The 16,012-nt window shown below is 35.2% G+C and overlaps 1 protein-coding gene across 1 annotated transcript in view; it reads right to left on the reverse strand.

The window, feature by feature from the left end:
• CDH18 (cadherin 18) overlaps positions 1–15,708 on the reverse strand; it is a 479,267-nt gene extending 463,559 nt beyond the window's left edge. Inside the window, exon 1 of the mRNA XM_056485314.1 lies at positions 15,521–15,708. The gene's annotated coding sequence lies outside the window, so the exon portion shown is untranslated. The remainder of the gene's footprint in view (positions 1–15,520) is intronic.
• Between the last annotated feature and the right edge of the window lie 304 nt (positions 15,709–16,012).

Here is a 16,012-nt window from a genome sequence, read left to right on the forward strand (position 1 = left end):
AGGAATTACAGGTATGTTTTTACTGTCTACAGAGATATTCAAGGGCTTGTATATTCTAGAATTTTTTTTACAGCTTTACTGAGCTGTATTATTTATCCTTATATCCTATACCCCAACATTTTGTAGTGTTAAATGTTGGCATCAGTACTTGGCACCTCTGGTTGTTTCAAACTGACTGAAACCATCAGCTTATTATCCTGTGGTAAAACCCTGCTTACCTTCTCTCTGTAAGCTTCCCAGGCAGCCCCATGCAGCATTGGCTCCTTCTCTTCTTCCTTCTACCTCCTTCTTCCACATGCATGACTGCCTGACCCTTCTTGTCCCTTATACAACAACCTGACCTTTCCTCCTCACAGCACAATCAGCAAACTCTCCCTTCTCTTCTCTCTCCTCCTAACTCCTTATACCTTTCTTTCTCACATGCATAACAGCTGCATGCCCTTTTACTCTTTTGTAATTGATCAATTCCCATCAGTATTCCATGATACTCACCCCATTAGGGATGAGGTTAGACCACAGCCCCATTCCTAATCTTCTACAATCTATTCTCTTACAGTTAAATGCACAGTGTAGACATTTATGTTTATTTTCTTCACACAGAAAAACAGACATGATAAAAAAAATCAACACTTGACAGAGACTCTGAGCTACCAATCAATTTTGAATCCACACTCAGTCTTCCTGATTTTGAAATGTGTACTTCCTGTGTTGATAATCTGTCTTGTTCCTTTCTTCAGGCCATAAAACACTGACACAAGCAGCTGAACAGTATTAAAATATGTGTGAAAATTTTAATCTGATTCAATGATGCTTTTAAAAAATCCTGACTGACACAGGATGGAGATTAAAATACTATGGCATAAGAAAAAGGCATTAATAATCACAGGATTTAGGAGGAAGACAGCGAAGATCATAATGATTAACTTGACTGATCCTCTTACACAGCATAGAACCAAAAACCTCAAACCAACCAGCCAACCAACCAACCAACTCAGAGGACTTCTTTCTGCACACATTACCCAGTATTTACTTAAACTGTAATATTGAACTTGAAAGGTATTGTCGTGTGATAAATAATCCTTCACCACAGAAAAGTGGCTTAATTTTAAGTAATAATAATTAGTGTTATAGTTCCAGTGTCAATACATGTTTCCATATTTGTATTCTGCACACAACTCAGACAAGGTTTGCTCCTAAAGATTAATCTGACTGTACATTCCACTAATGCTAATACCAGTGACACAATAGTGCAGTTTTGCCTCAGAATCAGTGTTAATTTGCCAAATTTTCAGTCCTCTCTGATAAAGAGAAATTTGGAAATGCAAACCAGCAAATGTTAAAAGCTTGTATCAATATTAATTAAAAACCAGCATCTACTCCAGATCCCCTGATTTATATAGCATAATTCAAAAATTATACTATACTGATATAGATTAGAATTTAAATACTAGGTCTCTTCACCATCTTTGAGTTTGCACCAGATCAGAATAACTCCACTAGTTGTAGGGAATTGTAAGCTATTACTTGATGCATGTGCAATAGAATATTCCATAAGTACAGACAGAAAGTTTCAAGAGCATATAAAAAAAAGGAATCAGATTCACTGAGGTAATTTTTCTAAATAACAGCTGCTCTTCTTCATGCACATTCACACTTCCTACTAACTTGCAAAGAAATCCTTTATCTTCCATAAAGCTTTCTATGCATGCAGTTCAGGATTCTCTTTTGTTGGCTGCCTCTCTGTATCCCAGAGAGGAAAGCAACACCTGCAGAGCAGTGTTACCAAAATATGCTGAGATTTAGCTGGAAAGAAAAAAGGAAGTATTCTACAACACAAACAAGGGCAAGACTTCAGAACAGAAGAAAATTATAAAAATGGGCAACTGTATAAGATAAGACATAATATGGATAAACAACAGCTCCTACACTGACCATGCCTCACTTGCAATTTTGTTGGCAAAGCTCTACATATTCCACCAGCATTTGGAAATCATTCACAAGGTAATTTTAAAAACTGTCATTCGAGTGCTGGGTTATTATATTAAAATCCAGTAGTAAAATTAAATGCTCTTAAGAATAAATTCCTTTATCATTTGGCTCACAAAAACCTCCTAGACTGCTGGCTTTTTGAATTCAGTGAATAGCTGTACATAAGAGCACTTGTTAGTGAAAAAAAATAAAAACAAATCCATACAAATATTTTGACAGCCTGTAAACAATACTACAATGCAGTAAAATTCTGCTCTCACCTGTCAAACAAAAATCAAAGAGCCACAATTTATATTAAAGTTATGGAGCCTTTGCTATATGAAGTTGAACTGAAAAAACATATTCAGAGAGTGGATTTTACATTCAGCCCAAGGTAAGAGATGACACCAGCTCAGAAATTTCAGCTGGTTGTTGGTTTTGGGTATTCTTTCTTTGATTAGGTTTGGGGTTTTTGTCTTTAGAACAAAATAAGGAATTTAGCTTCTTTGATTTACCTAAATCATGGTGCTTTCTACAAATATTGAGTCAATTTGAAATAAAGCAATTATAGAAAGTTATGGATTTGCATGTATACTTGAAGAAACCTACAAAATGCATTTAAATGGCAGCAGAGAGAAGAGATTGTGTTTTTTCTAGAAATCACCTATATATTCTTTCACTGTCCCATCACAGATACTTTTTTTTTTAAACAGAATTCTTTATAAGGCCTTGTTGGAAAAAAAATAATTGGAGAATTTTGGTGATCCAGAAAAAAAAAAAATTAGAGATTTTAAGTCACATATACTTGTAGGTGACTCAATAAAGACAGGAAGCAAGGAGAACTGGAATACATTTTGTGCACCTTTTAAGTGGTTTCATCACTGGTCCATAAATCTCCACTTAGAGGGAAACATGACAAAGCTGTATTTTCCCAATGAAATAATCCTAAATTCCACTGGGAACTAGTTCTGGCTATCTTTTTTTTTCAGTTTAACATTTGATAAAGAGGGTAGATTTGTACTATGTGTGAAAGCTTATGTGCAATATAGGTTTATTTTTTTCAGTTATCACAGTTCAGCTGATGTCACCCAGTATTTTAAACAATCATTTGAATAAAATACAGAACTTAGCTAGTCACTCATGTATGAGTCTTAGGCACTAGATTTAGGGAGTGAGAACATAAAGAATGTTGCTTTCATTCCCATTATACAATTTAGCAAACAGTATTTTCACAACAGTTCAAATGGCATCAGTTATGAGTTCATTAATTCATTATCAGCCTTCCTGGATCCTTCTACCTGAACCTGGGAATTGCAGGAAAGCTCTTTCTCAATGTAACTTTTTTGTGATCATTATTATATTTTGCACTAGAGAAATGGGACAGAAAACTAAAAAAAAATTAAAAAAACTTGAAGTAAAAAAAAAAAAAAAAAAAAAAAAAAATTGGAAACCAAAGACTTCTGAAAAAAGGTGATCATGGATAGTTACCAAAGTGTTATGGGAATTTTCAGCAACAGTAGTTGTCTGGCAACAATGAGGAAGGACATCTTGTTTGAGGGTTACTCTGGCCACTGTCAATGGGATTAAGCAAGGCAAAGGCCAGAGACTCCTCCATCTGCCAGCAGCTTGGCTGAATTAACTCAGCATGAGTCCGTGAAACACGTGTCAGCTGAACATCTCTCTGAGGCTCTCCTGATGTTGTTTCATTTGGATTTGCACACTGAACAAATAGCACTCCAAGTCTGAAACACTCTGAGTAGACAGGTTTCCATTATCCAGAAGTGTCCAAGGTTCAATACAAGCCCTCAAGCCAAGGATCCACAACGTGGCCTTATTTAGCAAATAGGATTGACACCTACACTCTGATGCTACTAGTCTGGTCCTCTAGCACCCCTGCATTCACCACCTCCAGGGTCTGCCTCTGCCTATTTCCCTTTCCTCCTAAATCACTTCTTATCTGAAGCTAACCTTGGTGACTGGCATCTCATCCACCACAAACAGGTCCTGGTTGCAGTTTCTCAGGAAGGTTTCCCTGAGGTTTAACTCCCTGGCTCTGGAGATTGCTCCCACTGCCATGCTGTGGCACAGGACTGCTCTCCATCACCCTGGCCCCTGCCCAGCTGTACTCCCTGGCGCCCAGCTGTCCTGGGCATGGTACCAGTAGCTCCTTCCCTCACTAGCAGCAATTTTCCAGAAGGTTCTATAGGCATCCCCAGCCTCGACCTCCGGCCCCAGCCTCCAGTTCCAGCCCTGGCCCTGACCCTCAGCCATGTCAGGGTGTTACTTGCCCCACAGAGAGCCTTGGCAGGGAGCATGGGTGAGAAGTCCATATTTTGGTCTCTGCTTCAGTAGAATGCTGGCCATCAGTTTGTGCATTGCTTCCAACACATTTAAGGGAAGTTGTTTTCACTAACTTGAAGCCGCCCTAACAGCAGCTTCTCGTATCATTAAACCAATTATGTTATTGATGAACACATCTATCAGAGTCTAGTAGGTTAAAAAGAGATGCTTCTTGTTATTAAGCTGTATTCAAGCACAATCAGCTTCAACTACAGCCTCTCACTTCTCTGTAAGAAGAAAATGTTAGAGAGGCTGCTGTTATAGAGGATTTTCAGTTTGTTTGGTGGATATTTACCAACAGGGGAACAGATTTCCTCAGCTAGAAGAAAAGAGTTCATCTCCTAGTTGGTCCAGAAGGGTGATCATTGTAAATTACCTTATTGACTGATGGCTTTGCACAGCATCTTGTGCTTCAGTGGTCTGAGTAATCAACATGCAGGTGAGGGGGTAATTCACAGCAAAATCTTACTGCTGGACAGGCCAGCCCTTTTATCCTGATGCACATTTTGTTTCCATTTCAGTTTTCTTGGTGGATAAATTTTAATTTTTAGAGTCCTGGGGCATTGGGACTTTTCAATTTTTAGACAGAGTCTTCTGGATTGTGGACATTGATATCTACAACTGCAGATATCTATATGTCATCTTGTGATTATCTGTAAACAAATTGTAGCTGTAATTACCATAGAGGTTATATCTTTTCATGTCAAATGCCGATCTCAGGCTAGATAATGCATAAGAAAATAGGCAAAGTTTAAATTAAGGCATCTAGAAACTTAGTTGAATTTGATTAAGATTTTTTATGCTCACAATATATTAAGGGGACTATTATCTAGATTGTTCTAAAGTTATCCTTCAATAATTCATTCTACAATTGGCAAAATCACTAATGTTCAAAAGAAATTTAAACCAAGTCTTCAGATTTTATATTTAGCAATTTTTAATGTAAGTCACTACATTGAGAAACCAATGCTGCATGATAAAAGTGGATCATAGTTATCCCTACATTATTCCATAGTTCAAATTTAGACCTTGAATATTTTATTGGTGGATTAAATCCATACTTCGTAGTGTGAAATAAATCTTGCATCTCTCATGACATATTATTTCACATCCTGAAACTTTTATGCTATTGTAGAACACCTAATACTTCTAGGACAACTTTCTTCCAGAGAAGAGAATGGGAGAAAGAGGGCAGAAATGTCAATTAATACAAAAGAATAACATGTAGATTTGTTAGAAAATATAACAGAGATTGGAAGATGACATTATATTTCTTTGGTCCTCGGCAAAATTAACAATCCTATGTGTATGATTTGTGTTAAAGAAATTATTTATTTTAAAAAATAATTATTTTAATAGTTTTAATATCAAGCAATTAAAAAAATATAAGGCTTTCTTTACATCTGGCTTTCCATTTCCTAAACAAGGAACTTTATAGAGATATTTTTTTATTATTTGTTAAAACTGTGTACAAAATTGTTAAGACTATACATCTTTTTGAGTCTAATATTGTGAATAATGCATAATGTTAGGTACAAGGAACAGCATCTGTATTCATGATGATAAAAAGACAGTGCAAATACCTCAGTGTGGTACAAAATCACAAAATTAAATTACTGCTGGCTTCAATACTTTAAAATATAATGAACTAAGAATAATTAAAAGTTATGGAAATTATCATGACAAAATATCATCTGACATATAGTGTATTAACCAAAAATTATATGCCTCTTTATGCCAGAAAAGTTTTGCTAGCTCAGAGGAATTACCAACCTGTTTTCTTGGAACACTGGAATCAAATTATGTTTAGGATCTGATTTCAAGACAAGTAGACTGCCTGTGAAAATTAGGGACTTATTTAAGTAATTTAATCAATGACTTTGATTATTCATGATATTTTTTGAAGGATAGGGATGAAATTTCCAGCAAGCTCTGCATTTTATCTGACATAAGAGTGGTGGATTTAATGACTGATCAAGATGGAAATCAAAAGGACTGATCAAAAGGAAATTCTGTAGTGACTCAGTTGTACATACAAAGGCATCTGAAATGAGAGATTTAAAAACCTGCCATGTAAAACAATAGCTCTTTATCTTACTTAGCTGCATGATAGTACTACCAAGACAACATTAATTCTTAAATGTGTTATAGTTTTGTTTACTGCTGTTTTTTTTTTAATTTCAATTTCATATTTTAAGTTGAACATTATAGTCTTCCAGTTCATCCACTAGCTATAGTTTTGAACATAGTTGAGTTTTTTAATTCCCTGAAGTTTATACTTTAATGTCCATAAAACTTCACATACTGTATTTCCAGACAGATATTTCATTACTGAGAGTAGAGAGCATTGTTACACTGAATTTTCCTAATTGACACACATTGAGAAAGTGCAAAAGTGCAGCTAAATCCAGAGTGGTTCATACATAATCTACTATAAAAGCATGCTACAGGGTGACCTAATTATATTTAATTTCATACCCAAGTTGATGATTTATTGAAGGGTGTGGAAATTAAACAAATTCATTATAAAGTAAAGCTTTTTCAAAAGGCAGAACAGCATATTCTGCCCACATGAAATATTTATCTGATCAAAGTGTAGAGCACCTTTAGTGACTAGAGAGTCATCAGCTAAAAAAAACAATAAAAAAAGTCTTAAAATAGCCATCTTAAGCAGACAACACTTGAAACTATGCCATCTAAGAAAATGCCAATTCTCTTCAGCACAAATTCTAGACTTGTAAAATTGTGAAAAATCAATGGCAAAAGTATCAGGGACACATAACCTCTCCAAACACCATGCAGACTAGAATAGTTGATGCTGTCAGTGTCAGGTTGGTTTTTTTTCTGCTTTCAGATATATAGAGATTTACCACATGGAATACTTTCACATACCATACAGTATTTATCTCTGGATTTTAGCATAAATCTAAAACATCTGCAGCTATCTTATGGAAGTGAAGATGATGAATAGTTATAGAAGTAGGAAAGATTGTCATGATATTCCTGAGATATGCATAGATAGTAAGATTGGTCCACGAATCACTGTCTGAAAATGTTCATGACTAAAAATATTCTTTGATTCCTCATTCTAGAGAATGAGTTAATCTATGACAGAGTCAAAGAAAATACATGGTTAAACCAGAATAGAGATTCATAGTATATAATTTATTTCTTGGTAAATGTCTATAGGCATACTCTTATGCCAAGAATTATGCAAAATAATGAAAGACACCTCTCCTTGGTGAAACTGTTTTGCATAATAAAAACTTGTGCACAACTTAATCTTGAGGTTCTGTAAATCTTGACATGCACTCTTCCAGCACTCTAGTGTGGATCAACTACACAAAGTGACAGCATTTATTACAGTAGAGCTTCTCCAAAACTTTTAGGCAGGAACACTTATTTATAAAAACAGGTTAAGAAGTTATTAAGTTTCAGATACATGAATACATATATATGAACATAAAAAAACCTGGTGGAAATCTGGATGCCTGAGAGAATTATAGAATCACCAGAGAAAGGATTTTGGTTTAGATTAATATGTAATATAATTGGACAGGTTTTATGCATACATCTCTCTCTGTGTAGTATAATTTCATTTAATTCTTTAAAATTATTAAGAAGTATGATATGTCCCAGGCATTTTGCATTTGCTGCACTTGGGCAAGACATTGAAAAGATGAGCTAGAGTTGGGAGGAGATTGCACCTTATGTTGGAGGCAGGTATATTTAATTATTTAGTTGTTCCCCTGGAAATAAACCTACTAAATTGTGCCATTTTAGAGTAAAGTACAACTCCAGTTTGAACAATTTTCCTTAACAGTACAAAAATTGTGACAAGAACTACTAACTGCATATCTTCATCATTTTACAGACATTGTCTTCCTGATCCCATGTATCTGAGAGTTAGTCAGGTCAAAGAGCTGGAAGCTGTTTTTCCAAGGTCTTAGAGATGTGGCACTGAAAAAATATATGGGTACAGAGTGCAAGAGAAATATTTTTCCCAGAGTGTTCTCCCTGATCTTCAGAATAATGTCCATATGATACATCTGCTGGATCATGCTCCTGGTCCCGCAATTCAGGGACAATTCTCCATTTTTGATGGACGCTGTAGAGCTTTCACACTTTGCTCCAGCTTTGCTAGTGAAAACCACCTCATAACAGCTGTAATCCTGGGCACTGATATTTGTTTTATTGGCATAAGGTAATTAAACTGCATGTCCTGATGACATAGCATGGTAATTTTGGTAGTTAGAGTCTGTACATGTATACTGATGTATGATAGTGCCTAGAATTAATAGATAAACATCTGAGTCCTTTGAATATCATCAAAGCTTAACTGAAGCTGCTTCAAATTTTCTGTCTCAAAATAGGGCAGGGAACTTGAAAGTATGTTTCCCCATCAGAAGTTCGTCATGATTCCATTTAAGAAAATAGGTTAAAATTCTAGTTCCACATACAGTATAAAAAAGGTATAATCTGTTATAAGTTACATTTTTTAAAAAACTTGAAAGATATGTTTATAGTAGTTAATTCAATTCAATAAAATGCACCAGTAGGAGGAATTTTCAGATGAGTTTGTTTTTATTTACATTTGAAATCTGCAACATTAATTTCAGAACTGCCCTCACACATATCAGTACAGATGTGATGCATAGAATAAGGAACTACTAATGCATTTTAAGAAGCTGGGAAGAACAAAATACTACAGTGTATTTTCAGTAGTTTTTAGAAGCTGGTGAAGTCTATGTACCCCAATGAAAAACAGACTTCTAGAACTGAAATTTATAGAATTTAAAGGAATATCTTATAATTTTACTTTCTGGCAGACAATATTTTCATATGGTCTAAAATATTTATACTGTCATTGTTAAGTATTCTGAGCCACAAAGAGCTTTTACCTTCTGATCATTACATAGTATTAAGAACAAAACTATAGTTTCATTGTGTCCAACAAAAAAATTTATCATGGTTTACTAATTTTTGACAGTTCATTAACAGCTTGGCCAAAAGTGGATTTGACAAGGATATGGTATGGGATATTTTTGGGGTTTTTTTTTTTTTCATTTTGTTTTGGTTGGTTGGTTGGTTTTGTTTTTCTGTTTAATATCTGGTAATTGGAGGGAAGGAACAAAGCCTTCTGTATTATATCCAAAATTAGTCACAAAAAGTTCTGAGGGAAAAAGAGTATATAAATACTCAAGATGTTACCATAGCTTTGTCACTGCTGAAAGCACATTAATTATCAGTGTTACAGATCTGCCAGAGGACAATGAATTGCTTCTCACTATCAGCTGCTCTGCAGAACTTTGTTCACTCACTTTGCACTCCACAGACCAGTGTTAATGGTCGCTGATCAGACCAGGATTTATCCATGTCTTTTTCCAAACCCAAATGTAATCAGTATTATGCAAAGCAACAACATTTTTGGCTCACTTCTAAATATTTTGAAATTCAAGCAAACCCAAAAATTTAAAGAGCTTTTCTCAAATCTGTACTGTGTGTTTTAATGGCATTTTGTTGCATTCTGCTCAACAAAACCTTTCTGTTGTCACATCACAGCATTAAAGCAGATTATGTGAACAAAAAAAAAAAAGTTAAAAACAAGCAAAAGATTCTGCCTTTCATTATATTATGATGTGTATTTTTGATTACATTGTTATTTCATCTCTTTTAAATATTTTGACAGTACGTATAAAAACTGCTTTTACAAACTTCTCTACTTATAAAAGCTAGTCATTGGAATGATTCTCTTAATATATTATAGAAAACATGAAATAAGGGTAAAAATTAAGTATTTCTTATTTGATTATATGTCTGAAGAACTGTTTTTTTCTGTCTTTAGATGATCAGAGTTTATTTGTTCATGCTTAATAAATTACCCCAGACTCTTGCATCTGTCATTTTTTGAAGTGACTTCTGTCAACTTTGAGTGACTTCTGTTTGCCATAATAATACTTTACATTTACACAACAGTTTTCATTCAGAAGTGTTTCAAAGTGCTTTGCATAGTGTGTTTATAAAAGGGATAAATTAACCAACCAGTAAATTAGAGTTACCTCTGGAGTGAAGCTCTGCAAAAACTTTGTGCCAGAATCTTACATGGTTAAGTGTAAGATTTATCTTTTGCATAAAATTTTATTGATTTCAAGGAAGCAAAGCATAAAATTAAATTAAACTGTGTTTTATAGAGGAGAAAAGAGTCTTACTTCTAGGGCACTTGACTCCAACCGAGAAGTGGTCTGTGCTCCTTGCTTCTGCTACACACTTCCTGCCATTCTAGCAATTTACTTGGTCTGATTTGAGCCTTAAATAAAGTCATATGACCATAGAATATCCTGAGTTGGAAGGCAACAAAAGGGATCATTAAAGACCATCTCCTATCCTTGCACAGGACAACCTAAGAATCCCACCATGTGCCTGAGAGCATTGTCCAAGTGCTTCTTGAACTCTGTCAGGGTTGGTGCTGTGACCACTGCCCTGGGGAGCCTGTCCCAGTACCCAGACACCCTCTGGGTGAAAAACCTTTTCCTAATATCCAACCTAAACCTCTCCTGAGAAGGCTTCATGTCATTCCCTCAGGTCTGTCACTGTCACCCCAGAGCAGAGATCAGTGCCTGCCCCTCCTCTTCCCCTCCTGAGGAAGCTGTGACTGCAGTGAGGTCTCCCCTCAGCCTCCTCTCCAGGCTGAACAGACCAAGAGACCTCAGCTGCTCCTCGTATGCCCTCCCCACCCATTCATCTTTCACCATCTTTGTGGCCCTCCTTTGGATGCTCCCTAATGGCTTTATACCTTTTTTTGTACTATGGTACCCAAAGCCGCACACAGGACTCCAGGTAAGACTACCTTGTGCAGAACAGAGTGGAATAATCCCCTCCTTCGATTGCCTGGCAATGCTGTGCCTGATGAACTGCTAACAATAATGCCATCTCAGCTCTGATGACTGTTCATGTGCACATAATTACCTACTTGAAATGCAAGCAAATCATAGTTAACTTTAGCCACCTTTTAGTAATGAATAAGCCCTTTTTTTATGAACAGAAAAATAATTTGTATGATGCTGAATGCAATGTGCAAATAATATACCTAATGAAGATCATCTATAAGTTTGAAGAATCAGTTATCTATCTCAGAAATAATACTTGATTTATTCAATATTTTTAACAATTTCATTATGTTATATGAACCCCTGTCTATGCAGAGTGATAAACAAAATGTCTTGAGGTCCTTGTTGGAATTCCTAGATGCTGTTTAGTAGAATAAAATTCTACATTGATATGTCATAATATAGTAGCTATAGGAGGATGCAAAAATAGAGAGATTATTCAGATGCATAATAAAACCAAGAAATAACATTTTTTTATCTTGATTTTTTTTTAATTTTTTTTTTAATTTCTAGCCATCTTAGCTAGATTATACTCCTTCATCGTGAATTTCAAGCATCACAAAATATGTTAGTCCTTTGTATTTTGTTTTTTTTTTTCTTGAATGGAGTTGGTAGTATTGGAATCTCTCCAAGCTAAACAATATGAAGTAACAAGTTGGTTCAGGGTGGCTAAATAATTTACCAGCCTGGGATTTTTTTTATTTCAAGGATGGCAGGAATAAACAAATTCTTCAAAACTGGAACAGGGGAACAATCATTTTGCTTGTCTTTTGACACCTGTGTTTCTCCTGGCCTCACCTCAGCATGATATTGCAATATTTGCAACTACCTTGCTGTGCTGTACAATGAATTAAATTCTGTTCCTTAATCTGCATTAGACTATTCTATAGTTGTTTCCAAGAAATCCTTCAAGTAATTATATAAAGTTTACAGCCTCACAAGAAATAGTACAAACTTCACACTGATTTCAGGTCCTGTGGTGCAATGAATTTACAGAAGCTAAAGAGCAGAACAAAGATGTTTGAATTTGGCTCACAGTAACTTCAGTGTAGTTGCTCATATAAGTACATGTTTTCAGAATTGAAACTTTTTCATGTTGTGAAATAAAGTGTGATCCAAAAACCCTGGTCACATACTCAGCCCTTCTGAATGCAAGCTGTGTAAGGGAAGAGTATGACACCTCTAGATATTCTAAGCTCTTTTCAGTCCAACATAACAATGCTCAACAGATTATTTTTGGTTTTTTTTTTTTTTTTTTTTTTTGTTTTTGTTTTTTTTAATGCTGGTTGCACCATTATTCACAGTTATTGGAATAAATATGTTTTAATTTCTTGGACATAAGTCATGCTTTATATTCAGGTTGTTAATTAGATTTAATAATCTCAGGCATTACTTCCAAATTTTTGCTGAACGTGTTCCCTGCTTCTCCTTTATGGGACATAAAGTAACTTCTAGACATAACCATTACTTGTCAGTAAAAGTTTTCAATAATGTGCAATAAAAACACCCAAAACAAACAGAACAATATACAAAAGAAAAATAGAGAGATTGTTAGCTGCTCTGTATTATTAAAATGGTCTACACCCAAAATAAATTAATTCAAGAAGAATTTTTTGGTAACAAGTTTAGGAACTAGATGTGTCTTTGTATTGCAACTTGCTATGTGATATCATAGGAGGAAAGAGCCCCCTAATGGCTTTAAGTTAACTAGGAAAATAAAAATAAATTTCACATTCTGTGACTTCAAGTTGAAAAGGAATGAAACATTAATTTCAAAAAGGTCCAATTAATCTTTTGAGGAGAAGGTGACATAACTGAATCAGTTTAAAGTGTTGCAAAAAGTCCAGAATAACACTAAACACATCAAAGACCTGAAAGAAAATGTACAGTTTGTAATATGTAAATTCTTTATTATTTGTGGTTTTTATGTATTTTTTCCTGGATATCACAAAATATAATGCTTAGAATAGTTAATGTGAAAATAAATAACATATCTTATGAGTAGAAAAATATGAGTGTAAGCTTAGCTAATTTTTTGGGTTTCTGATTCTCTTTTGCACTTAAAAAAACAAATTTAAGGGTCAAATGAAATATTCCCTTGCAAAAATAAGTACTTTTTACTATTATTTGGAGTTTCATGGCTTAGATGTAACCTGACTAGTAACAGACACTAATCTGGAGGGAAAAATATTGCTGCCTTTGAAATCACAGAAATGCAATAACTTTTTTTCCTAATCAGAAAATTATAAGGTATATTTAAAGAGCACGAGTATAGTGAGCAAGACTTTTCACAGAGAAAAGAGAGATTAATAAGAGCTATAGGAAAGCTTTTAAGCGTACATAAAGGACTTTTTTGCTAGTCAAACTGCACATGAAATATACTGAGGCAGGCCTTAAGCTTTGTAAGAATAAAAAGTGAATTAGACATTCAATTATCTTAGCTCCTTATAAAATACTGGCTAAGCTTGGTAAATCTAGGTCTCAGTACCCATGTCTTTGTCTTAGTGTTAAAATTTTCAGTCAAGTAATTAAAATATAAAGGGTTTCTTTCCATCATTTATGATTAGATTCTGCACTCTGACTCCATAGTCAATGTATGCAGTACTCATCTTTGGCAGCATTTTATGGAGTAAAATACCACTCAATAAAGATATGATGGCAAAATATACCCCAAGAGAATTTCTGACTACCTGGAAAGAATATCAGAAGGAAATATCAAAATTGCTGACATTTGTATATATGAAATAGCATAAACACTATTCATATGGAAGATACAAGGTATTAAAATAGCACAGATGCTATAGTCTAAGTATGCCTTTAGTTTGGGGTCATCAGTTTAGTTCCTGTTTTGCCAGTGTTTATTAATATGATACATTATAGAAGACAAAGCTTTCTCTTAAGCATTGCATATTGTATTCATATGGTCACTTAGATACTCTCTTCAATCTATTGTTAGTTTGTAAAAAAAATCTCTATATACCCAAGGTCCTCAATTTTTATATGTCTTTTAAAAATTTTGACAACTCCTGTCTTTTGGATTTTTAAGAAGTAATTAATTTTTTTAAGCATGGTATTTTATGGAAATTTATTTAAAATTTCTTGCTAAATGAAAAGAAGGACGTGCTTTTCCGGACTTGTGATTCTTTAGTCATTGGATAAATTGCATTACACATAAGTCCACCTCCTAGGAGCAAGACCTTGCTATAGGCAGTTCCTTAACTGGCCAAAGCATTGTAACACTGTACTTGGCTGGGTCAAAGTCTATTTGAATGCTTGTATTAATAGATTGGTGTCTCTACATCACCCGGAGGGAATAATCACAATATCTAGCATATGAAAAACTCTGCAGTTGGGAACCAGCAGCAGAGTGCACAAACTGATGAGGAAGGTGGTGCATGCTGTCACAGCTGAAAGGAGTGTGCTGCTAATGAAGGAGCTGTCTTAGCATTATGCTCCCGTGGCCTCTAAACTCCCAGTCAATCAATTTCCTGACTTACTTCAAATCAAAAAGCTGGGTTATTTCAGATATAGTCTATCACCTTCAAAATCACATCAATCTATCAGAACCTATCACCTATGACAGCAAAACCACTCAAAACACAGCTGAAGGAAATACATAGAAACTTTATGCAGAGCTCTGCAGTTAGGAGACAGAAGAGTCAATGTCATATCAAAACAGGCAATCACTCCATGGGATGGCTGCTTCCAACACACAGCACGGTGTACCAGAACATCCTAGGTTTCATCTTTCAAGTCATAAGCCTTGATCTTTTCTTTGCAGGCAGAATGCTAGCAATAACTGCTATATCTATAAAAATGGCAGTCTGATGATAAATTATTTAAGACTGACCATATTTGCTCAGCAGTGGCAAGCTTGCAGTCGAAAGACAGATACTATTTCAAACTAGTGGCAAGCACTGAGAAATCCTTCAGGTATATAATCTCTCTACCTGGCTTCACAATATGCACACTAATGGATTATTAATATGGGAGAGCTTGTGTACCATTATTACTCCAGACTGTTTAGCATGTGTGGGACAAGTTACATTAAAACATCATCCAAGTAGTTAGAAATAATCTTTTCTGTTTGTTTCATTCCATTCACCTAAAGGGTTAAGCATGATAAATGCAATGCACAAACCACATCCTGTTAATTCTCTTTAGGTGTGCATAATAATTGATACACATAATTTGTGACTGAAAGAAATACAAGTGCAAAAAATGCATTCTGAGAATAAATGTCAAAGCTTGTATTTAACATGCAAGATCCAAAAAGAATAATGCCTTTTTTAGCTGCTCAGAAAAGCAAATGATAATTTCCTTACCTGGAAAATCAAACTCTGTATATCATCAATAATAAGTGAGGTAAGGGGAGAATGAATTTTTGTCTTCTGTAATAAGCCTTTCTTCGGAGCAGCAGAACATGAGAGATGTGATTGTAAGTGAAACGAACTATTCCAAGATCCAGTCTGTCATCAGTTGCACTGGCTTAGAGCTGGCATCCTCTTGCAATCGAAAAAAGGGTAGCTCAGCAAGTTCTCCACTGAAGGAGCTCGGTGTCAGTGTTACCAGGCACCAGCTGTCACACACTGATGCTACAGTGGGTACAGCCTCCCTCTATTGCGCGCCTTGCCTCGCTTGCTCTCCCTCTCTCTCAGCCTGACGTTCACTCAGCTCCGAATCTGAGCTCCTTCTGCTGCTGTATAATCAATCTAGCCTGTCTCAATCTAATAGGCCTCTCTTTAACCAGCCAATCAATAGCACAGATTCCACTGCTGCTCCCCAGGGTCTTTACCAGGGGTGGTACGAACAATAAG

Source organism: Oenanthe melanoleuca, chromosome 2 (assembly GCF_029582105.1).
Source record: "Oenanthe melanoleuca isolate GR-GAL-2019-014 chromosome 2, OMel1.0, whole genome shotgun sequence".
NCBI classification, from domain to species: domain Eukaryota; kingdom Metazoa; phylum Chordata; class Aves; order Passeriformes; family Muscicapidae; genus Oenanthe; species Oenanthe melanoleuca.